Source organism: Rhineura floridana, chromosome 9 (genome assembly GCF_030035675.1).
Source record: "Rhineura floridana isolate rRhiFlo1 chromosome 9, rRhiFlo1.hap2, whole genome shotgun sequence".
Classification (NCBI taxonomy): domain Eukaryota; kingdom Metazoa; phylum Chordata; class Lepidosauria; order Squamata; family Rhineuridae; genus Rhineura; species Rhineura floridana.
Window position 1 is genome coordinate 73530627 of NC_084488.1, and position 26218 is coordinate 73556844.

A 26218-nucleotide genomic window follows, 5' to 3' on the forward strand; every position below is an offset into this window, starting at 1 on the left:
CTTGTTTCTTATGTTGTATTTTGTGTTACAACTTGAATTTTACAGAATAAAATACAATGCATGAGAAATAAAAGAAACAATAAAATACAATTTTTAAAAGCATATAGCATGTAACATAGAGCATTACAATTGCAACAGCAGGCAGAAAAATTATGAAGTCAAGACTCTCAGCAGTTTTCAAGTGTTTCATGGGGAAAAAAGTTTGGGAATCACTGCTTTAGAGAGTATAGTACGGAAAGTGGTCCTCTCTGAAGTGACTACAATTGCAAGGGTGCATAAAATGAATATTTCATTCATGCCATCTGTTCCTCCATAGTCACAAGACTATACATGGTAGCAATTTAAGTATTAATAACTATGTGCAATTATGGCTGGTTTTTAAGGATGTGTGTTGCTAGGGTAAGTAGTTTAAAAGATGTTTGTGTAAGTCCTAAAATATGATCCACTTGTAACTTCAAAGCTCATATGATTGTTTTTATTAGCCAAATGTACAATATAAATACAAATAATAACTTAAGTACCACCTGTTTTGAAAATGGTTTTCAGTGCCTTCCATCTCTCAATAACTACAGTATATCAATATGTCACATTTTATTCAGGTGTTTTCAACAGAAAAGCAGTGTGTAAAAGATATAGGAAAATTAGTCATACCAATCTTTCTTTATGGAAAAAATAATAGAAAATGAAGATTTTAAAGAAAGCTTGAAAACACCCTTGCTGATGTATCCCGTTCAGTAGATATAAATATAGACTCTTCCATATTTATTACTTTTTGAAGTCACACATTTTAAAGAGATCTTATTCTTCTGTTATTTGAATCTCACCAAAATCATCTGTATTTTTCATTTGCACAGAAGTGCTTTATAAGCACCTTGCATGCTGACTAAAACAAATCCAACAGAATCTTTCAAAGTCAACTGTCTCCCAGTAATGTAAATAAAATATCTTTGGTTCAACAAAAATATTTTTACATTAGTCAGGACTCAAGACACCAACAACAATATCTCTGAAAGCCAAAAGGAAAAGTCCTGAATCATCTGGGGCACTGCCAACTCCCCTGACAAAAAAGAAAAGAAAAATATGTTCTAAGTACACAAATAGTGTAAGTTACCTGACCACAGAAGAGGTATAAATCCTATGGCAATAACTTGAGCAAACAGACAATATCCTTGTTCTTCATATGTTTTTTATGCATCTGTTTGTAGGACTGCATTTAGATCATAATTGGGGGGGCTGTATGGCATGGTAAACCAGGTTCAGGACTCTGGTCTTTATTATGCCAAATGAGGTGCAAAGCGCGGGTCCACATGGAAAAGCCTTCTAGGTGGTGGCTCCTAGTCTGTGTAATGGCCTCTCTACCAAAGTGTGCCTTAATACAACACTAGCTTTATGCAGCTAGCATTGAACCATGGTTTGATGTGCATCAGCTACTTGCTAATTTAGAGAAACTGTTACCAATTTGTTAGTTCAATGTAATCTATAGTGATGCAGACCCTGGGTCATTCCTGCTTTAGCAGATGCAATGTACAGAGGAACTCATATTCTTGGCCCCTCTTATGTCAAAAGAGATGCCCAGAAACACCCTAACATGATATTTTTCTGAAGTCACAGTGTTTTACCATGGATTAGGCCTGAGGGCATATTTTCAAACTGTTGGGGGCACCATGCACATACATGTGCCTGTGTGCCCACTTATCCTCATGTACTGCAGCTACGTACACATTCGCTCTCCTCCTGCTGCCAGCAATAAGGCCTGAACAAAATGTTTTTGCTCCCCTCACAAGCCTAATGGGAAGGCGGAATCTTCCTGGAGGCTGCAACTAGAAAAGCAAGAGTTACTCTTCCCTCCCCAGATGCAATCTCTAAGAAGATCATCCTTGTAACAATTTTACTTGAAACTAAAGAAGCCTTTTATTAAGAGGTCTTCTTTCAAGCCTAATTACAGCAAGGGAGGGGTAATTTTGGAAGGCTCACAGCAGGGGAGGGAAAGATTAATCCTTACCTCCTTGGATATGCATTTTTCCTCGCCTGTTCTGAAATTTTTTCCAACCTTAAGGTATTCTAGCGGTGCTGGTTTCTCTAATAGCCAGATAGTGTTCATAAGACAGAAGTACCCTGACTCGTACCACAGCCATGATTCTGGAAATATCTGTGCCCAGGAAGAAGGACCAAATCAAACTGACACTAACAGAATATGGTGAAAATACTATGGCATAGTAAAATTTTGAATTAGGCTTTTAAGGCTGTATACACACAACACATTATTTTAGAATCAATGGAGAATGGGTACCTGTTCTTTTCTACATAGTCCACAAACAATCCAGCTATATTCCATATATTTTGCCCCTGAAAAGTACTTCCTGAGAAACTAGTTTCATTCCAAAAATAAAGCTCATAGCAGATTGATTCTGCATTATCCCACTGTGTCCATTTCAAAACATGGAAACAGATCTAGGCAGTCCTGGCAATTGGGGGGGGTATCCACATCTGCCCAAATAATGTTGTGGATGGGCATATACTAAAATGGCAATCACTACTTTCTTCTTCATATACCGAGGGCATGAGCAGAGAGGAAAAGATATGGATAACCTAATGAAGTGGAGGGTTTTCAAACATGTATCAGGGAACCACACCCGCCTTTGTAGGTAGCAGGACCTAGAATCAATCTAGAGGACAAGCATGAATAATTCCAGATTTTTTAAAAAAAGATTTTTGTGCTACTAACAGGCTAGTGTAAACACAGCCTAAGTCTCTCTCTCTCACACACACACAGAGCACCAAAAACTATGAAAAAGCTGGTAAAATAAAGGTGAAGCCTGCCTGCCAGAGGTTCCACTTAATATTACTCCCTCCTTTGTTTTCACGGTCAGAAGAAACAGTATTGTTTATAACTTATTAAACATATTTTAATCTGCCCTTTCTTTCAAAGAAGGCAGATTATGGGCTCATCTACGCAGGGGGTTACTGTGTGTCTGGTGCTACTTACATCCCCTTTTAATTAGCATGGTTCACATGACATTACAGGCTAACAGAAGCTATCATGCAGTTTTCCCCGTGTAAATCTATACTAACCCAATCCTCTGATAAGGTGAAAAGGGTAGGAAAAAACATCTTCACTCTGTACTTCTAGTGCTTACAGATGCTGTGCTCTGATGCTTTTAGGTGGGTGTGTCAATTGTTCCCCTGTCCACTCCCACTCCCTCCCCCCCCCGTTTCATTTCATTTCATTTCCTGAGGGCTGAAGAGTAACTTCTGGCTGCTCTCTCCTGTTCTGCTGTCATACAAAAGTTGTCTTTATTTTATTTTCCCCCTAACTTGTGTGCAAAAGCATAACACTGCTTAAACAAAGATTTGTATTTCAGCTCTATTGTACCAATAAAAAGACAAATAATTGCACTTCTGGGTTGTTTTTAAATGAAACTAACTGGTAGAACAAACTGAGCATGCTTGGTTGAGCCAGGTAATGAGAGGAAGTGGGAAATGTAAATTAGAGGGCATGGTCATCAGGAAACTGCAAGCTTGATCCTTCCCCTCAGTGTGAAATGAAAACACCCTGTTTGCAGCTGGCATTAAGCCCTTACTGTGGACAGTGCAGACAGAAAATGAAGGTAAAAACAGTGTCTTTAATATGAAGTAGTTCTCCCATGTGGATGAGCCCTACGTCAAGCTCAAAGAACTTTTCATGGATTCATTCATAGTTAAATTGCAATATCTGCCCCTTAGGAAGGAAGAACAACGTGAGCAAGGGAGGCAAAGACAACATTGGTTTCTTCTTCAGTCGCAGTGCCCACCCTTTTCCCTGACCCCCAGACACATACAGACAGGATAAATAGATTGCATCTGCCCTGTGGAGAGGAAGAAGAGAGGAAGGAGGTAAAGATAACATCAGGGTCAGAGCCCGCCAGATGGTCTGTCCCCACTCCGGGACAACTTTGCATTTTATAACATTTATTTAACATAAGAAGAGCCTGCTGGTTCAGGAGAATGGCCCACCTAGTTCAGTATCCTGTTCTCACAGTGGCCAACCAGATGCCAATGGGAAGCCTGCAAACAGCACCTGAGCACAAAATCACTTTTCCCTCCTTCAGTTTCCAGCAACTGGTATTCAGAAGCATAGTGCCTCCTACTATGGAAGCAGAGCACAGCTATCATGGCTAGTAGACATTGCTAGCCTTATCCTCCATGACTTTGTCTAATCCTCTTTTAAAGCCATCAGAGTTGGTGGCCATCACTGCCACCATAATTGTCCAGGCATTTTTACATTGTAAAACACCTTGGATACCTTGACATAAAGGTAGTATGTAAATACAATATATATAAATAAATAAATGTACAACAAAATAAATGTAGTTTTATTTAATAATCATAGTTTTAACAGCATTGTTTCTTCTTGTTGTTCCACAATAGGTAGGTACCCTCTCTCTTTTTAAAGCAATGAACTTTGGTTTGGGGGAGAAGCTATTATTTCTCTCTCTCTCTCTCTCTCTCACACACACACACACACACACACACACACACACACACACACACACATGTGCAATACCATCACATACTATGTAGTGTCTTTCCTGGGGAATTTTTGGAAAGGAAAATGGTGGTTCCCTGTTTGGAGGAGCTCTGGGAAGTGGTGGTGAGTTCAGCAGAAGTCCCCCACCTCCAGTTTCAATGCCTGTTATTATAGTGCCTCCCCTGCCCTTCCTAATGGGTGTTCGTACAGGCTACTGTGCTATACTAGGCTTAAAACCCATATGCTCAGTGTTACTGCCAAGGAATTATTTTGCTCACACCAAGAAATAGTGTTTTCCTATGCATTAGGTCTTCCACAATGGCATCATTTGGTTAAGTGTATGATCCATTATTTACCTTCCTCTTCTTAACACTAGGAACTGTGACCGCAATCTATTGTTTATTTGAACTGAGTTTTAATATAAAGAGTGAGCTACAGAATCCATTTTCCTGACATAAATACCTATTTTCAATTCTTCTATAAAGTACTGAAAACTGCTAGAGCACCTCTTTGGCCAACTCCCATAGCTCTTAGGGATGACAACTTGATTTGTATTTTCTCTTTACTTGCAGGGGAGGGGGAGAGGATCATGGCACATAGATATTTTAGAATAAAGTGAGTATTCAGCTTATCAAAAACATAGACACTCCAGGTATCTTATTGCTTTAACTCCCAGTAGCTTAGTATTACTTTTAGTACCTAGGAAATCCAAAACACATACAAAGTGTTATTTAAATAAAGAATCAGAGCTGAAGATTATTGTTCTCTATAGTCTCAATGGAACAATGGAACTGGAGGTATTACTCAACCTAAGATGTGTCCAATATATTTTTATTATTTTCAGTTGTGAGTTTTTGAGAAATTCTAGTTCCAGTAGTTACATGGTGGCAAAACCTATATATAATAGAAACTTTTATCCTTAATTTCATCACAGAAAAGAACAGCATCCCAGTACAGAGGGGGAGTGGGAAGTAAACAATACAATTTTCAAAATGGTTTCACAATTGTTGCTGATGGAACAGGGCAATTATTCAAAAATAGTGGGGGGGGGTTCAAAAAGGTGCTATGGATTTTCTGTTTCTTTTAAATAAAACAGCATGTTTGCATCATTTAAATCTTATGCAAAACATGAAAATGCACCTACACACAAGAAATTAACACTTGAAGTAGAGTTGAACTACAATTAGCTGTCACTTTTTCATGAATTTTTTTGTGCTGCTGAAAAATGCATCCCTTTTCAGTGACTTTCTTTAGCTCTTTGTGAAAAAGTTTTGTTACATCTTCTTTGCCCTTGCTCTCCCACAACAACAGAATCTTTCTCCTCCCTCCTCAAAAAGGAAAGAAGACACGTGGGAGAACTTGCATTGGATAAACAGTCTGAAATGAATATAATATGCTAGAAACCAGCTAACAGCCCCTGAGTATGGTTCATAGAATCACAGAATAGTAGAGTTGGAAGGGACCTACAAGGCCATCAAGTTCAACCCTATGCTCAATGCAGGAATCTAAGTTAAAGCATATCCAACAGGTGGTTGTCCAGCCACCACTTGAATACCTCTAGTGTTAGACAGCCCACCACCTCCCAGGTAATTTGTTCCATTGTCCTTATGCTTTAACAGTTAGGAAGTTTTTCCTGACTTTCAGCTGAAATCTGGCTTCCTGTAACTTGAGCCCATTATTAAGTTTCCTGCACTCTGGGATGATTGACAAGAGATCCTGACCCTCCTCTGTGTGACAACCTTTTAACTACTTGAAGAGTGCTATAGTATGTTCCCTCAGTCTTCTCAAGGCTAAACATGCTCAGTTCTTTCAGTCTCTCCTCATAGGGCTTTGTTTCCATTCCCCTGATCATCAAATGATAGGATCCATTGACAGAGGAAGGATATGCTGTACAACTGGCACAGACAATTTCACTCTAGCTCTGGCTATTCAGAACCAGTCTGCTCAGGGCCAACACCAGAGGGTGGCCAGGTTGGGCCCTGGCTGAGGGCCCCTGAGTTCCAAGGCACCCCTGAAAGGCCCCTCCTTAGGGAGGGAAGGTGCATAGCACTCCCTTCCACAATCCGACCCTGCCATGGATTGTGAGAGGGAGCTCCCAGGCATATGCCCTACTGCCGTGCAGGCCCGCAATGCCTGCCTGCATGCTCCACCTACCTCTCCTTTGATGTAAATGCTGGTTGCGCTGTGGGCGCAAGCCTGCCATCAACCAAGATGGTGGCTGAGGTTTCCCAAAGGGGCTGATGCCCCTGCCACCATCTTCGTTGATGGCAGAGATGTGCATGCATAGCATGCACACATGCCATCAACCAAGATGGCAATGGAGGCATCAGCCCCTTAGGGAAGTCTTGGCTGCCATCTTAGTTGATGGCAGACATGCACACACAGCACGGGCAGCATTCACCAAGGGAAAGGTAGGTAGATGAGGCATGAATGCAGCTGCTGGGGCCTGGGGCAGGCAGGTGCCTAAGGTTCCCAGTGTGCCTGGCGCAGGCCCTGAGTCTACTGACTGATTTGTGCTTGTCCTTTCCTGCTCACCTTAAGGTGCACTTGGAAGGCATTAGATAATATAAAATCAACAGAGCCCAAGAGCAGCTCCCCTTCAGTAGCCCCTCTCATTGTTGGGCTATGAGGGATTGGTTGGATAAGCACCCCCTCACCATAATAACATGTCAGGGTAATCACCAGCTAGTCTGACCCCAAACCATTTGGGGCTTTAAAAGATAAAAGATAAAACTAGCATCACAATTTGAGCCTGGAAACAAATAGGTAGTCAGTGTAGTTGACACAGAATGTGTGTAATGCATTTGGAGTCTCTAGTTCCTATAAGCATCCTTGTTGTTGCATTCTGTACCAGTTGAAGCTTCTGGGCCAGTCCCAAGTAGAGCACACCACAATAACCCAGCCCAAATGTAAACAAAGCATATGCCACTGAGGCAAGACCCATCTTCTCTAGATGAGACTGCAGTTGACAAGCCCTCTGACACTGGCCACTGTTGATACATGTACTCCATAAAAGTGCAGGTTCCAGGGCCTCTCCAAGATAAAGGGCAGCACAGCACCATTGAGGACCAATTGTATCCCATTGTACCCCAACATCCAGGTTAGGGTTAATTTTCAACTTGTTTGCTCTCATCCATACCAAAGCCATTTCCAAATAGGGCTTCCACTGTCTCCTTAGAATTAGAAGACAGAAAAGAGAAGTAGAACTGCATGCCATCTGCGCTGCAGATAACACCTCAGACCAAATGTCACCTAGCTGTTTCTGTAGATGTTGAAAAAAATGAAAGACAAGATGAAACAGTGAGGCAACCCCAAGAAAACGTGGAATGGGAGATAGATGTCCAAACACTTTCTGATGCTTACTGTATTATTATTTCTGAAAGTGCTATAAACTTGCCATTAACCTGGCAATCAACTTTACCTAGCTGATAATTTTCCAAATCAAGCTATATACATATATTTTAAAGTTGGATAGATTCTGATTGCATCTTTACATGGTTCTGCTTACATCTATATATACATACAATACATACACTGTGTCTGTGTTAGAATTGCTTTTAATATGTTTTCTTTAATAATATGTTTTAACCCTTTTTTAAAAAAGATGTTTTAAAGCTTTTTTTAAAAATGTTTTTAACGTCGTTTTGTTTTAATGTATTTTAAGGTCTTTTTATGATGATTTAAAGTGTTTTTAGCGGTTCTGTTTGCCGCCCTGGGCTTCTGCTGGGAGGAAGGGCGGGATATAAATCTAATAATAAATAAATACACACATAATATTATAGATGTAAGCCTGAGTGTTTCATTTGTAGTTGTAGGTCTGTTGTGATCCAGTCTTAACCAAGTAGTTAGAGATCCAAGGAAAATATAACAAAATGTCTAGCTGCCAATTGAACTGAATTGAATTACAGGGCACCCAGTGGAAAGAAACAGGAGAACCTGTAGCCCCTGCTTGGCATTATGTTTCTACCTTTCATAAGACAGCATTAAAATAGAAACCATAGTTGTACATAACATTTGTATTTTCACTCTCTCTTCTTTCAGAGCAGGAGATACAGTTTATGTGTTTATGGAATCTGCAAAGGTGACCTGCCACACCATGAAATTAAAGTTCATGTTCTGAGGAAGGAACACATTACTGTATAGAAAGGGAATGTGATAGTCAGAGGTGCAATATTAAGGATAGTCAATGGAACACTCCCCATTTGTTGTTGGACACCAACTCCCATCATTCACTGCCAGGACAGTCAATGGTCAGAGATGATGGGAGTTGTGGTCCAACTTGAGGATACTGTGTTGGGTGCCTGAACCATATCCATCTCTCTGTCCATAAAACCATACATAAAGCCATACATAATTAAAACCAGAAGAACACATTTCAAAACATTACTGCTTTTGCTGATTCTATTTCAATTGAGGATTAAAACAAACAAACCTGTTCCGTTATTGTATACAAATATCACAGCTAATTTCTGCTAACAAATACACAGTAAATGCAATGTTTATAGCTGAAGGCATTTTATTCTTTATGACAAGTGAAAGCAATTTTTTAAATGTTCTCTAGCATCTTCCCCTTCCCTGAGCCAGCCTTACAGGATCAATTTCCTTTGAGTGAAAGAAACATTGATGTTTAAGAGGATTAGGGTGTTGGGAATAACTTTGTAAGCTGTTCGACAAATGAACAGGTTTTCCACAGCAATGGCAGTTGAAACTATCTCCACTTTGATATTTCCAGTTAGCATACGGAATTCCAAATGCTCTCTCTCATTTCTTGCATTTGGATATGGTTCCTATATAACAGAAGGTGGGCCTTCAAATGTCAGTGGACTTCAACACTCATCATACCTGATCAGTGGACATGGAGGCTGGGGTGATTGATGAAAGTTGGAGTTCAACAATATCTGGAGGGCCACAGGATCCTCAACCCTGCCATATACATTTCTAAGCTGGCTTGAAGCAAAATGGTCATTAGCTTTGTTATCATCATTTCTATCACCTCATGACATCTCTAGTCTGTCAGCATTTTGCAGGAGAGATTTAAGTGCAAACTGGGAATTTAGGTTTGCACACTTAAAGTGGATTGAAGCATTCTGTAACCCTAGCACTACAAATCCACTTAAAAAAACTTTTGGCAATTAGGAAAGTGATGGGGAAATACACTGAAATGCCCCACTGAACAAATTATTAATGGGAATTTGTATAAATACTAGACAAGTAAAGCAGGATGAATGTTCATTTTCGTATAACCTCCCTGCAAACAAATCAGAATGATTGTTCAATAAAGGCCAAACATAGTCTAACCTCCATGTAAGCTTTGTGCAAGTAAATCCAGATGAATGTGCAATAAACAGGTCATCTGGAGGGGCAATCAAGCTGTCATAATCCAAAAAGAGTACCAAATGCACACAGGGCATAACATAACACTATTGATGTACCAATATATTTTTTGTTCAGCTTTTAATGTGCAAATTCTGGATCCTGTTGATGCAGTGCAAAAAGTTACTTCACAGCTCAAGACAGTCCTGTTGCAGCCATAATTATTCTCTTTGTTCCTTTGATATAACTGTTGTGTTTGTGAAGCAGGTCATAAAAACCTACTGCAATGTGGATTTCTAAAAGAGATGCATATACATCCACAGCTGTATCATATCCTATAATACATATCAATGGAGTCCTCAGGCAACTGCCAAATGCCAAACACCTGGCATATGAGAAAGAAATTCATGGTAGCTTAAATACTGTATTTTAATTCACTTTCAGTGATTCAGAATATGTAATTACCAACTCATAAACATAAAAATATGACAGCATAAACCATCTCTCTTGGAAATACCTCACAGAATGTGCAGGTAGTTCTTAAGCACTTGTTAATTTGATGCTTTCCATCTTGCATATGCCCCATTCAAATGTTTAATTAATCTTTTCAGTTCCTTCATTGTGAAGTTTTACTACAGCATGTTGCTACTTTGTCTTGAATAGGTTGGGTATTTTATGTTCATTCATTTGTCCCCTCTTATATTCCCTCTTATAGAATTTTCACTTATATTTCTTACTGCACAATCCTACGGCACAATGTCAGAAGTAAATAATATTGAGGCCTGATTACCAGGTGGGTAGTGATGGGAACTTGAGGCCCTCAGATACGGTTTGAGTCCATCTCCCATAAGCCCCGGTAGCATGGCCAACGGTGGGGATAATGTGTGTAGTTGTCCCAACAGCATTTGGAGAACCACAGGTTCCACATCTCTGGTATATAGAGTTACAGCCTTATTTAGCTTGATGACGATTCATGATTCATGATGATTGCATATATGTTCACAAGTCAGTGGTGAAAAATGGCACCTGATGTTTCTGTATCCTTCTGAGGAATTGTTTTAAGAGCTCCTTAGACCAGTGCTTCCCAACCTTTATGAGTATGGGACCCCCTTTGTAAGCTCAAATTTTTTTGTGACCCCCTCCCATGCTAATTGTAATTTTGAATGAATAATTTATTATGGTGGATAGACTAGCAAAAATTGTAATTTTAGTCTCTGGTAATTGAAAAAAATGGTGCATGGCAAAATCACGTCTCCAAAAATCCCTTTCCATTAAAAGCTCCTCCTGCAGGGAGGCGTTGCTTTCTTTTCTTAACACAAAGGTTCAATCAGATTGGTATACCCCTCTCCCACACACACAGTCAGAAGATGTACTGTCCTGTCTCCCAACACTAGTGGGCTACAGTGTTGGACTGAGATCCAGGTTCAAATCCCCACCCAGCCATGAAGCCCACTGGGTGACCCTGGACCAGACACCGTCTCTCAGCCTGACCTATCTCACAGGGTCTGTGTAAGGATAAAATGGAAAGGAGGGGGAACCATGTGCACTACCTTGAGCAGCTTGGAGGAAAGGTGGGGTATAAATGCAATAATAATTAAATAAATAAATACATTTCAGCTGCAGTATGTGAACCCCAGCCTCAGCCAACCTGCTGGTTGTTGTTTTTAAAAATAATAATAATCAAGAAGCAGCAATGTGGTTGTGGTGGGGATGCTAGATTGTGAAGACAAAAGGGAGCACAGATTGAGGAGGGGGGTTAGTGCTTTTAGGCCTTGAGATGATCATCAGAACTGATGTCTTGTTTAGCGTGCACTTGGGGAATGAGAGCAGACAAGAAGACAGATCAGTGCACACACACACAAACACACCTGCCCCTCCTGCAAACATCTGCAAGCATGCATGCATTCAAGCATATCGGAGGGGGAAGCCCTCAACTGCCACAGCATCTTGGATAGACACATGGGGGGCGGAGTGTAGGTGGAAAAAAGGGGGGCTGCTGGCACACACAGTTTTGCTTCTTGCTTCTTTTGCTTCACAAAAAGCCCTCTCTTCTCATTCTGAGGAAGGGCATCAGCAGCAGTGGCAGTGTGAGGAGATGGAAGTCAGCAATAGTAATTCCCTCTTCTTCCTGGTAGCTCCACCCTCAGCCTCCTTTGGCATCTGCCACATGTTTTATAGGCAGACACCTGCCCTCGGCATGCCCGAAAGACGCTTTGCTACTTCAGCAATAGTCCTCTCCTTTTATTTGGAGCAAGGGGGAGTTGTAGTCTGCAGCAGCAGTGGGGAGCAGACAGCATCCAGGGAATGAAGACTTTTTAAAAACAAAATTAATAAATAATTCATTTCTTTACTGTTCATGGTCCCTCTGGGGGTCACAGCCCCTAGGTAGGGAATCACTGCCTTAGACTATATCCAAAGGTTGGTGATAATAAGCAGTCAAACCAACTTTTTTTCCTGATACCAACTGGGATAAAACTCTCCATTTAGAAGGCTTGTTGAAAGAAGAAAGTCTTCCACAGAAACCAATATCTGATATCTGATATGTGCCTATCTGATATGTAATGGAAAGGAGTTCCAAAGGGTAGGTGGGGGCACCCTAAAGGTTGTGTGGAATGCACATCCTGATAAGATGGTATCGGCAGGATTCATAGAATCATAGAATAGTAGAGTTGGAAGAGGTCTATAAGGCCATCAAGTCCAACCCCCTGCTCAATGCAGGAGTCCAAATTAAAGCATACCCAACCAGTGGTTGTCCAGCTGCCTCTTGAATCCCTCCAGTGTTGGGGCCACCCCCTCCCTAGGTAATTGGTTCCACTGTCATAACACTCTAACAGGAAGTTTTTTCCTGATGTCCAGGCGAAATTTGGCTCCCTGCAACTTGAGCCCATTATTCCATGTCCTGCACTCTGGGACGATCGAGAAGAGATCCCGGCCCTCCTCTATGTGACAACCTTTCATGCACTTGAAGAGTGCTATCATATCTCCCCTCAGTCTTCTCTTCTCCAGACTAAACATGCCCAGTTCTTTCAGTCTCTCCTCATAGGGCTTTTTTTCCAGTCCTCTGATCATCCTTGTTGCCCTCCTCTGAACCTGTTCCAGTTTGTCTGCATCCTTCTTGAAGTGCAGAGACCAGAACTGGATGTAGTATTCAAAATGAGGCCTAACCAGTGCTGAATAGAGGGAACTAATACTTTATGCGATTTGGAAACTATACTTCTGTTAATGCAGCCTAAAATAGCATTTGCCTTTTTTGCAGCCACATCACACTGTTGGCTCATATTCAGCTTGTGATCAACAACAATTCCAAGATCCTTCTCACATGTCGTATTGCTGAGTCGAGTATCCCCCGTCTTATAACTGTGCATTTGGTTTCTTTTTCCTAAGCATTTATCCCTGTTGAATTTCATTCTGTTGTTTTCAGCCCAATGCTCCAGCCTGTCAAGGTCCCTTTTGTTTCTGTCTTCCATGGTATTAGCTATGCCCCCCAATTTTGTATCATCTGTAAATTTGATAAGCATGCTCTGTACCTCCTCATGCAAGACATTAATAAAAATGTTGAAGAGCACTGGGCCCAGGACCGAGTCCTGTGGTGCCCCACTTGTTACTTGCGCCCAGTTTGAGAAGGGAGCTCGATTCTGGAGCCAACTGTGGATCCAACTGATAGTTGTTCCATCCAGCCCACATTTAGCTAGCTTGCTAATCAGAATATCATGGGACACTTTGTAAAAAGCTTTTCTGAAGTTGAGGTATATTATGTCCACAGCATTCCCACAGCCTACAAGGGAGGTTACCCGGTCAAAAAAATCAGATAAGATTAGTTTGGCAGGATTTGTTCTTCATAAATCCATGTTGGCTCCTAGTAATCATTGCATTGTTTTCAAGGTACTTACAGATTGACTGCTTTATAATCTGCTCCAGAGTTTTTCCAGGGATTGATGTCAGGCTGACTGGCCTGTAGTTCCCCGGTTCCTCCTTTTTGTACTTTTTGAAGATAGGGACAAGATTAGCTCTCCTCCAGTCATCTGGCACTTCACCAGTCCTCCATGATTTTGCAATGATAATAGACAGCGGTTCTGAGAGTTCTTCAGCCAGTTCCTTCAATACTCCAGGATGCAATTTATCAGACCCTGCCGATTTGAACTCATTCAAAGTGATTAGGTATTCCTTGACCATTTGTCTATCAATCTCAAGCTCCAATCCTGCCCCTTTTACTTCATGTTTCCCAGGAGGGTCACAGATCCTTTTTTGGGAGAAGACTGAGCCAAAGTAGGAATTGAGGACTTCTGCCTTTTCTTTGTCATCTGTTATCATTTTGCCATCCTCATTGAGTAGCTGTACCACCGTTTCTTTTCTCTGTCTTTTACTATGGACATACCTGAAGAAACCTTTTTTGTTGCTTTTAGCATCCCTTGCTAACCTCAGCTCATTCTCAGCTTTAGCCTTCCTGACACCATCCCTGCAATTCCGTGATACCTGCCTGTACTCTTCCTTTGTGGCCTGGCCTTCTTTCCACTTCCTGTATGTGTCCTTCTTTTGTTTTCAGGTCATCTCTAAGCTTTTTGTGAAGCCACATTGGCGTCTTCTGTTGTTTTCCCCCTTTTTTCCTTGTTGGAATTGCTTGCCATTGCGCTTTTAGTATTTCGTTTTTTAGAAACTCTCACCCATCTTGGACTCCTTTTCTCATTAGGGTGGCTTGCCATGGAACCGTACTTACAATTGTTCTGAGTTTATTAAAATCAGCTTTCCTGAAGTCCAGGGTGCACGTATGGCTACTCTCAGCTTTTGCTTCTGTTAAAATCAAGAATTCAAGTATGGTGTGGTCCCTCTCCTGCAGTTGAGTATATAAGGGAGGCGACAATCTTTTAGGTAATCTGATCTCAGAAGTGCAAGGCCCCTTCCTCTTTGTCACAGCCACACCTCTTCCCCCCCACACTTTTTTTTGCTGCTGGGTTGAGGAGTTCCTTGTTAATGCCTTCTCCCATAACAACAGACATCCCTAGGAGCTAATAAGCATGAAAGAGGAGAGTGTTAGCTATGAGAAGAGTAACACACTCCCCTTTCATGCTGATTGGCTTGCAGGATGCTGGAGATATAGGGACCCTGCTGGGACCTTGCTGCCCCAAATATAAGGGATCTAAGATCCCCCCGAGACCCTGGAGGACTACCCTCCTGATTTTCCTATGTTCTCATTATGAATTCTAGAACTAATCAGTAGAAGTACTCTGTTCTCAGAACTTAAGCTAGTAAAAATGCATTTTTTTGCTATGTTGTGCAAACTGTACATTTTATAATATCATGGCATTTTTTTGGTAAATTACCTTTGTTAATAACATTTAGTTCAGGTATTCAGACAAATTGTCCTGCAGTTGTTTCCACTGCATCTTTATGTAGTAAATTCTTATAAAATGATTTGAGAAATCTTCCCCCTGGAACAGCCATGTTATAAATCACCTAAACTATAGTGGAGTTTACAGCTGGGGTTCTGCATTGCCTGTGAATTTTTGAGCCAGGGTGACCAAGGAAAGAATATAGTTAGCTAAATTGGGCATTTGGGTGATTAAGCAGATGTGCACTTTTGCCCTGTGTGGGGACACATTTCAGAAATGAGTAGTCATCTGCTTCTGTAGCTGGGAAGCTCTGAGGGAGGATTAACACTTTCAGATTGCTCATCGTAAACAACTTGAACACCACTAAGAAGCACAGAGCATCTTTACCAGGTAATGATAACCCAAGGAGCAAGTATGAATACAATGAACACTTCCTTAACACATATCACTGGCCTACAGGCTCAGACGAGATTTTATTCCAAATTACTTTATATTTAAACAAATGCAATAGAAATATTCATTAATATCCTGTATCAGAGAGTTAGCAGAATGGAAGTGAATTGATTAAAGAGAGGGAAAATTAAGCTCTTGTAATTAGGGGGTTTAAAATGACTGTCAACCCAGGAAATTATGTGGCTTTCTAAGGGGCATTTTTACACAGCCGAGGAAATGCATCTTGTGAATAGAAAGAGGAGCAGAACTTTTTTGCTGGTTTACTGTAAATTCCGTATCACTCCGTCTGTGTGTGTGTGTGTGTGTGTGTGTGTGTGTGTGTGTGTGTGTGTGTGAGAGAGAGAGAGAGAGAGAGAGAGAGAGAGAGAGAGAGAGAAAATATAGTGAATTGCTGAGAGCCTTTAATTTCATTAAAATACATGCTTTCATTGCATATGATTTTAATTTCTGAAATGTTTATTTTTAGAGAGTTTTTAGAGATGTTTGTAGATTGCATTATTCAGAATGCCAAACTATGGATTAGGGGATAGTATGTTTTAATCTTCGAGGAGCTCAAAATATGTTCACTGTAAATTGTAGTGTTGGATCTCTCTGGTTCACAACAGCTCCTTTGCTACCAGCTGGGCTGAAAATTACAAAAAAACTCAAAAACTGCTGCTGGAACCCTTTTGCTACCCAAACACGTACAGACATGGAGGACTAATGATTTTACAAAAACCCTGGGGAACATGTTAACATTTTAGATGTAGAGAGAAAATTCAATGGAATCAAAAGAACTACTGAATATTTTAGTATTGCATTGGCCAGCCTTATCAAATTTAGTGCAGACTGGCTACGTTAGGTACATGACTAGAATATATATATGTTCCTATATTCAAATAAATATATTTTGTCAAGTATGTTCCTATATTCAAATATTAAGATGTCAGCTCAGAAGGTGGAAAGCATGTCTGAAAGGATTATATTAATTAGGATGCATGAAAAATCTCTTCTCAAAGAACAACCTTTGAGATTACATTACTGTTGGTTCAGTCATATGTTTATAGCAGGCATGGGGAAAACAGTGGCAAACCAGATGTTGTTGGACTACAACTCTATTGCCCCTGGCCATTGTTGATGAGAGTTCAACATTATTTGGAGCAGAGCTTGGAAAAGTTACTTTTTTAAACTACAACTCCCATCAGCCCCAGCCAGCATGGCCACTGGACTGGGCTGATGGGAGTTGTAGTTCAAAAATAACTTTTCCAAGCTTTGATCTGGAGGGCCACAGGTTTTTAGTTTACAGAGACAGAAGAGAAGAAGGTAGCAGTCCATATATCAATCTTTCTTATACCCTAAGAGGGCTGGTCACCGAGCAGGGTGTTATTATCTTATGTCAATTTATGTGCATGCTCCTGAAAATATGTACGAGAATATAAAAAGGGCCATATTGAATCAGAACAAGGGTTCATCTCATCCACATTCTGTTTGCAGCAATAGCCAGTCAGACATTTCTGGGAAGTCAACAGCAGAGCATGAAGAGAACAGCTGTCCCTTCCTGTTTGAGCTCCCCCACCCCAAGCAACTAGCAGTCAGAGATACATGCACTCTGAATACAGTGTTTCCATTTAGCTGACACAGACATTGACAGAGCTGTCCTTCATCAATGTGTCTATTTGTGAAACCTTCCCCCTACCTCATGGCTTTTCATTCGTAAATATTTTATGGCAGGGTCACAGCTCGCTCACAGAGCACATGCTTTGCATGCACAAGATTCGATCCCTGTAATTTCCAGGTAATGTTGCAATAACCTTTGCCTGGAAACCTGGAGAGCCACTGCCAGTCAATACCAGCAATACCAAGTTGGGCAAAGGGTCCAACAGGCAACTTCTTGTGTTCCTAGTGCTTTAAAGATCTTTTGTATTGTTGTTGTTCCCCACTGATGATTTTAAATATGGATTTATTCTTCTGCTGATTTTATTATGTTTTAGATTTTAATGAAAAATGTTTATATATATATATATATTGTATTATGTAGTGTAAATCTCTCGAATAACTTTGGTTATTCAGTGGTATGTAAATCCATATAAGTTTGTATCCTTCACAGCACCTTGTGGCAGTCAATTCTGTAAATGAATGATGCATTATGCAAACTACTCTTCCCTTTGTCTATCTTTCATCTGCTGCAAATCAGTTGTATTGGATGGCATCAGATTCTAGCATTCAGAAAAGGTGAAAAAGTTTTCTGTAGTCGTGTTTTCCACACCATGAGTGGAATCCAGTGGTGTTGGTCTACTAGCAGAAAGCATCCATCAACAGAACAGAAATAAGGCATAGACCAACATTAGTGCGATTTTAGCACATACCAAAAATATTTCCGTTCACCTTGGCTTTTGCTGATTATTGATGTCTGCCGTGTAGAATTTTATGGGTTTTTTTAGCTGCTTTTTATTGTATTTGATTATTTTAATTGCATTTTGCTTTTTTAGACTATTTTATTATTTGTTTTACACTACCTTGAGATGTCCATGTAACAGGCAGCATAAATATTTTAATAAAACAGGGAGGGAGGCAATTTTTGGCAAGTCCTCTTTTCTCCAGAAGCCACTGCTCCCCCATCTCCCAAAATCTGCTCTGGAGGGTCACTCTATCAGAAGAGGAATCAACATTGGATTCCAGTCCATGCATAATTTTACAAACCATTATCACAACTTCCCTGTGTCATATTTTCATTGAAACATCATGTAGCTATTACATGAATTGGCACTAGGCAGCCATATTTTGCTAAGTAGCTTTGGTGGTGGTGGGTGTTTCTGGAGGTGATATGATAGAGGGCTCATCCAGATGGAGCAGGATAATCCAGGTTTTCCATACCCGCTCTGTCAGCTGGGAGTCCTCACTTGCCCCTTTTCCCGCTCCTTTCCCGCTTTTTGCTGACATTAAAAACACGCTTTTTTACTGGCCGCACATGCAGCCCGAACATGCGGCATCTTCTCGCTTTTTTCCTGTCCATGCCCCCGACGCATCCCACTATGCTCCGATTCATTGGGAAAATATGACGTCTGCTCCCCTCTCCCCTTCCACTGCTATCAGTTCTGCACATGCGTGCTTGAACGCGGAAGCGCGAAAGTTTGAATTTTCTGTGGGCACAATGGAGGTCATGGCCCAAACTGAATTTGGAGGAGGGGGCCACGAGTCCTCCCATAGCCTGTGGGGCCCTGGGCAAAATCATAGGTGGCTGATGAAAGGGCGGTGGGCAGCACAAAGAAACCACTCAGGCAGGGGATTCGCACCTCCCCCCTAAAAGCCGTGAGCACGCCTGCTTCACAGCTGATGAGCCGGGATCGGGCAGCACAAGGAATTCACTCAGGGGATTCAAACCTCCCGCCAAAGTACCTCACACAAACCCGATTCACAGCTGATGAGCAGAGAGGGGGGAAGCTGTCCAGCCACTCATCTGGGGATGGGGGGTGCCCCAAGAGCGGGAAGTGGCTTACGAGGCTGCACAGCTACAAAGGAGAAAAACACACCACAGCCCACCCAGCTTCTCATCGCACACAAACAACACCTATGGTTACGGTGTCCCCCACTTTACACCATGTCTGCTTGGCAAGTCTTGCAGAACTGCACATTCGTGGTAAACCAGAATAGTTATTCCATTTGGCAAGTGAGTCCTTGGATATTTCCCGTTTCAGCTTGCCAAACACTCCCTCTGGTTACAGTTAGCCATAAGTCAGGATCGCAGCTAATTCCGTTGCTATGGGCGAAAGGCTATAGCTCTGTGACAGAGCACCTATAGCAGCATATCTGCTTGGCAAGTGTCGCAGAAATGCGCATTCGTGGTAAAGCAGAAAAGTTACTCCATTTAGCAAGCGGCTTCTTGGATATTTCCCTTTTCAGCTTGCAAAACACTCCCTATTGCAGCCATTTATAGACCCCAGCAAGTACATCATAATTTGGGCGCAAAAGTGATTTGTGTTTCCCCTTCCAGTTTCCCCTTCCTTCTGCTGCTTTCACAAATATGCTTTCTTGCATTTCTGCAATCACGTTAATCCAAAACAGTTAAACAGCTTTTCCACCATGACTTCCTGCTTCTGCGCAAACCTGCATTTCTGCACCTGCGCAGTATATCCAACAGCACTGATTGGCCACGTTTTCCCGGGTGACGTTTCCACACAAGCGCAAACGTGCAAAGGACGGGATTGGCTGGAAAAGAGGAGGGGGACTGGGGAACCGCCCCAGGACCGCCCATGCAACAGCGTCATCTCTTAAATCCGCGGTATTGCGTCCAAGCGGCTGAAGGAACCGCGGACGATTCACGCTTTTAAAAAGTGTATCGCATTTTCCACGGTTGTGCAAAAGCGGATTTAACCGCGCAAAAACGCGCTTTTGCACTCGGCGTCATCAGGACGACCAAAAAATAATGAGAACACAAAGCGGTCATGTCACACATTTTGCAGTCGTCTGGATGAGCCCAGAGATGTACAAATTATGCATGGCATGGAGAAAGTGGACAGAGAAAAATGTTTCTTCCTCTCTCATAATACCAAAATTCATGGACATCCAATGAAGCTGAACGTTGGCAGATTCAGGACACAGAAAAGAAAGTACTTCTTCACACAGCACCTTGTTAAGCTATGGAATTCTATCCCACAAGAGGTAGTGATGGCCACCAATGTGGCATGGTTTAAAAAGAGGATCAGAGAAATTCATGAAGAATAAGGCTGTCAGTGGCTACAAACACTGGTGGATATTGAACTAAGTGTAAAGTTATGCATATAGGACCAACCCCCCCCCCGTTAATTTCACAAATACACTCATGGGGTTTGACCTGGCAGTGCTTGACCAGAATGAGACCTTGGGGTTCTTATGGATAGTTCAATGAAGATATCGACCCAGTGTGCGGATGTTGTGGAAAAGGTGAATTCCATGCTAGGGATCATTAGGAAAGGTATTGAAAATACAACTGCCAATATCATAATGCCATTGTATAAATCTATAGTGCAACTGCATTTGGAATACCGTGTACAGTTCTGATCGCTTTACCTCAAAAAGGATATAGTAGAGTTGGAAAAGTTTCAGAAAAAAATTAACCAAATTAAACCAAAATTATCAAGGGAATGGAGTGACTTCCCTATGAAAAAAAGGTTGCAGCGTTTGGGGCTTTTTGGTTTAGAGAAAAGGCAAGTAAGAGGTTACATGTTAGAAGTGTATAAAATTATGCATGGCATGGAGAAAGTGGATAGAGAAAAGTTTTTTCTCCCTCATAACACTAGAACTCTTGGACATCCAGTGAAGCTGAATGTTGGCAGATTCACGACAGACAAAAGAAAGTCATTCTTCACATAGCACATAGTTAAACTATGAAATTCACTCCCACAAGAGGAAGTGATGCCCACCAACTTGGATGGCTTTAAATGAGAATTACACAATTTCATGGAGGATAAGGCTGTCAGTGGCTACTAGATATGATGACTATGCTCTACCTTCATAGTAGGAGGCAGTATGCTTCTGAATACTAGTTGCTGGGAACTGCAGCAGTGGGGGAGTGCTCTTGCACTCAGCTCCTGCTTGCAGGCTTCCCTTAGGCATCTGGTTGGCCACTGTGTGAACAGGATGTTGAACTAGATAGGTCACTGGCCTGATCCAGCAGGTTCTTCTTATGTTCTACCTGTGCTGTCAGAAGCAGTACGCTTCTGAATACCAATTGCTGGAAACCACAGGGGGACAGAGTACTACTGCACTCAGGTCCTGCTTGTGGGCTTCCCATAGGCATCTGATTGGCATCTGATTGGCCACTGAGAGTGGACTAGATGGGTTGCTGGGTGGTTCCAGCAGTCTTTTCTTATGTTCTTATGGAGGTATGTATAGAATAACTTGTATTTTTGTAGTATTGGAGAATTAAAATCACTCCTTTACAATAGCATGCCAATAGATTTGGCATGACATTATTCCAAAAAGGCTCAGTTGAAAAATATTATTTTGAATGGCACTGAACTCTTTCAGCCTCACATGGTGGACTTTCACCATGGCTTAGTTTGGCCTAAAGTGTTTTAGAGCTTAGAAAGAGAGTGACCCACCTTTCATAGCATTTATAGTATTGTGTACTCATGCATGGCTTTCTTCTCTTCTGGAAATCTTTTGAACACACTTAAAGTTGCTGTTCCCAAATGATTACTTCCTTTCTCAATTGATGCAACAAAAGATCAGCACAGGGGGGGAAATGTCCCACCATGCCTTTTCTTTTCAACATACAAGCAATGCTGAAAACATAAAATGTGTGTGTGCAAAAGCTGTCATCTCATGCCCATTTCTAGAATCTATTAGCTCCACAGGAAACCTAAGGAATAAGAGCATGTTAAAGCTTTCTGCATTGCAAGGGTGAAGAACTTCTATTCTACTATTGTTGTAAAGATGCCATTGATAACCAAAAAGAAGGGGGAGGCGCAACTGCAGTTCTTTAAATTGTTATGTTTTAAAGTAAAGACCAGAAACAATTTTTAAAAGAAATATCCCACTTGCTTTGAGTGGGTGTTTTTCTACTCCTCCCCCCATCCCACTTCAGAGAGGAGAGCTACCTGTTTGCTCAATTTTTCTTGATGATTTTTCCTTACTGTTAATTCCACGGTGAATTCCACCTAAAAAAATTAACAGTATATTTATGAAATATTCATGGAAGTGACTATAGCTTGCTTATAACAAGAGCAAAATTGAGTGTCAGTTGTTTACAGAAATGCATTTTCTATTTTTAAGAAGCTTTTTGCTCCATATCCCAAAATAATTTCCAGTTGTGTCCCACCCCCCTCCATTTTTAAACCATCAAGAGCTGTGATAGTGACAGGGGAGATAAGATGATCCTAAGATTTCACAGTGCAATTCTGCACAGAAGGCCAGAGCACGATGGGGTTTGTAGTTTTTATAGTGAGCACCGATACAAGCCAAACAAAGCACTGAGATCTTGTACTGTAATGTCTTCCAAGAAAGGTAAAATCAGTACATATTCTGACTCAAATTTATTTTGTGATAATGATCATATTTCACTTCTGTTTACAAATATGGACATCCCTTCTAAGAAATCACTGCATTTATAATCAAACTCATAGAGGATTTTATTTTATTTTGCAGAAAGGGCAGCACAGGTTTTCAAAATCATTACATGGACAGAAGCAATAACATCAAGCTCCTTTGCAAAGGTCTTTATTCAATTTAACAAGATGCAATTGCATGGTTTGGAAAGGAACACATTAAATTAAGAGTGGTTAAAAAAAAACTGCAGTGAGTTATTTTAAGAAGCACATCTGAGCATGGCATAGAGAACCAGAATGATCCCTGTGATTTCTTACCCTCCAATTGTGTTGTGTGTCATTGTGTTACTTGAAAGCTAAGCCAATTAGTATTTTACAAATACAGAATAATCATACATTGTATCAATTCCACCAGCCCTATCTGCGAAGTTCAGGAAAACACAAGCAGGTATGAGTAAATTTGTCTGTTCCTAGTCTGTGTGATTCAAGCATTTAAAAATAATTATAATCCCCAAATATTCATATAATATCTGCTCTCGAAACATTATTTAAATCATATTTTGCTACATTTATAAAGTGCTGATAGAACTGTGAAATCTGTTGGATAGTGAACGTCTGACACATATCACCATTTGAGAAGGGTAAACCAGTACATTTTGTATTAGAATTTGCCATGATCAAACTCCTCGAGCATCCCGTGAGGTGCTTCAGGCTTTGTCACTATGTGGTTTCAGGCAGCTAGTAAACACATGGCTGTTGAAAGGACTATTGCTGATTATTTTTCTGTCTGATCGTTGGTTTTGTTGGAATTACTGTGGGATGTTTTTTGTTGTTTGATTTTGTGTGTGGTTGTTTTATGTTTAATTTGACGATTTTTATATATTTGAAATATTGTTTTGGTATTTTGATTTGTTTTCCAGGAGGGGCCACAGCTCAGCAGAAGAGCATCTGCCTTGCATCCAGATGGTCCCATGATCAGTCCCTGGTATCTTCAAGTAGGCCTGGGAATGACCTATCTGAAACCCCAGAAAGCCACTGCCAGTCAGTGTAGACAATACTGAGTTAGATGGACCAGTAGGTCTGACTTGGTATAAAGCAGCTTTCTATGTCTTCCCCTGCCCCCCCCCAAAAAAAATCATAAGGAAAAGTATGCTGGTTCTACTCACTTTAATAGTTCACACTTCTTCTTGAATAACTAACGCAGCTCTGACAATCTTACCAGTTCTGACACCCTCCCTCTTTCTCTATGAGAAAGATGACTGAGGAGTGCCCATGAGACAGGTGTGCCATCTGGAGCCATAGATGTCTGTGACCTGTTTCAGTCTGGCTTGAAGCCTGAGTATGGAGCTGAGATGCCTTTGCTTAATTGGTCTATGATCTCCTCTTGGAAAAATAGAGAGGTCAGTGTTCCATGCTGATTATTTCTGATCTGCCATCAGCCTTTGTTAACATGACGTATCATGTTCTGTTCAGTCATGTGCAGATCCTGGCAAGCAAGGCCAAAATCACTGCTGTGACTTCATACTTTTCTCTCTTTTTTTCCTTACACAAAGGTCTCCAAGGGTGATGTTGGACAAGAGCTTGTTTGCCCTGAAGGCTATTTAGTACAGGTGTTGCAAAGTTACACTCTGTCACCTCTGCTGTTTTGACATTTATGTGAAAAATGCTCAGGGATGAAGTGAGATTATTAAGGCTGGTTGTATTAAAATGCATGCACTGTTACTCCTTTTTTTAAAAAAAAAAATCTGGTCCAGATGGTGTAGTTGCCCTGATATTTTCAGAGTATGGAGTAGATGAAGGTAACATTATGTCCTTGTTATACACAACTCATATGTATAAACAGGTTTTTGCACGCAGATCAACTGTACCATGTATGCAAGCCATAGCTGCAGCTGGAGCAACAGATCACAGCCAACAATCCACTAATGCATTATGTAACCATATGTATTCCCAATATGGATCTCCATGTGACATCCTGTGCAGAAGCTTGTGTAACAAGGAGTGTCTTATCAGGGGCTGCAGCAGGAGTACACTTTCTACTGCTACTTCAGTCCTATCGAAGAAGGTAAGATGGTGTCGCTGGGACAGCTACTTTATATAAGAGTTGCAACTATGATAGGCAAATCATTTCAGTTTCTTTCAGTTTCTCATTGTTTCAATATTAAATTCAGTTCTCCACATTTCCACATCAGTTTGTGTTTTTTTAATTATTATTTAAAATATTATTTTTAAAAGATTTAAATCAACATTTTACTGTGAATTTCTCCTAATATACACAATTTTTCCTAATATATGCATTTTAAAAGCAATTTGCCCTTATATAACACATCTATACATGCTATTTTCACTAATATTTGCATTGTTACACTCACTTTATATTATTATATGCATTTTTATACATATGAGAACTGTACGGCAAAATTCACAGAAGTGCACATTTCAAAGGATGGCTGTGTGGGTTCACATATTGTAAAGTGTAGATTAAGCAGGTCCACCTTTAAATGTGAACTTGATTGAATTTCTCCCCCATCCCTATTTACTACTACTACTACTACTACTACTACTACTGTATTACATTTATATCCCACCTCTCCTTCTAGGAGCTCAAGGTAGCATACAAACATGGTCCTCCCCCTCCCAATTTTATCTTCCCTAGACCCAACACAAAAAAGAGCAGGCCTACTAGCCTCTGAATAGGGTCATGAATGTAGTGATAATAAAAAAAAAATCTCCAAATCATTTTACAGTGTAGTAGACAGAAATTCAGTACATTTGGGAGGGTTGTGTACTGTATTTGTACAAATCACAAATAACAAACAAAATAGGGCAGATTCAGGACAATTTGTATCCTGTCCAAATCAGGTTGAAGCAGCTACACATTTCTAGCAGTTAGGCTGGTCCCAAATCAGATTGTAGAGATTTATACAGATCTATATCTTAAAACAATATCTAATGAACCCAGACAGGGTGTCTCTGAAATGGAGCAATTACAACACAGTAGAAGAGAACACCAGAGGGAAGGGAGAGGGAGGAAGGCTAGAATCATATCAACCCACCCAACACTCTCCAATCACAGTGAAGTCTTAAAATGCAGAAATCTTTTGTAAATTCTGTCTCTTAGAAATATTTGGTGTGGGTTGAGTGGCATTTGTTTAGCTTGTGTGTTTTCTGTGCTTTCCAAACCAATTCCAATCCCAACTTTATTTCATTGCTTTTTTTAAACAAAGGTTGTTGTCTGTGTTTTTTATTTTATAATATTCTGATTGCTAAGAATTATTATTAAATAATAATGTGGCATATTTAGCCACAACTTTCTGAAATAATATTTATCATCATCAACAACATCTTGCTACCCACAAACAATCAGAAGCTGCCAGCTTGTGTGGTTACACATCATCATCATCATCATCATCATCACAATCATTGTATTATTATTATTATTATTATTATTATTATTATTATTATCCATCCACACAAACCCTGTGGGTATATTAACCAGCATTTGAAGATATGAATTATTCTTCTTATAATCATCATTATTATTATTTCCAAATGGTAAACACAATGAATATTATTAATATTAATATTTTCCCCCTCTCTAGGATGCACACCTT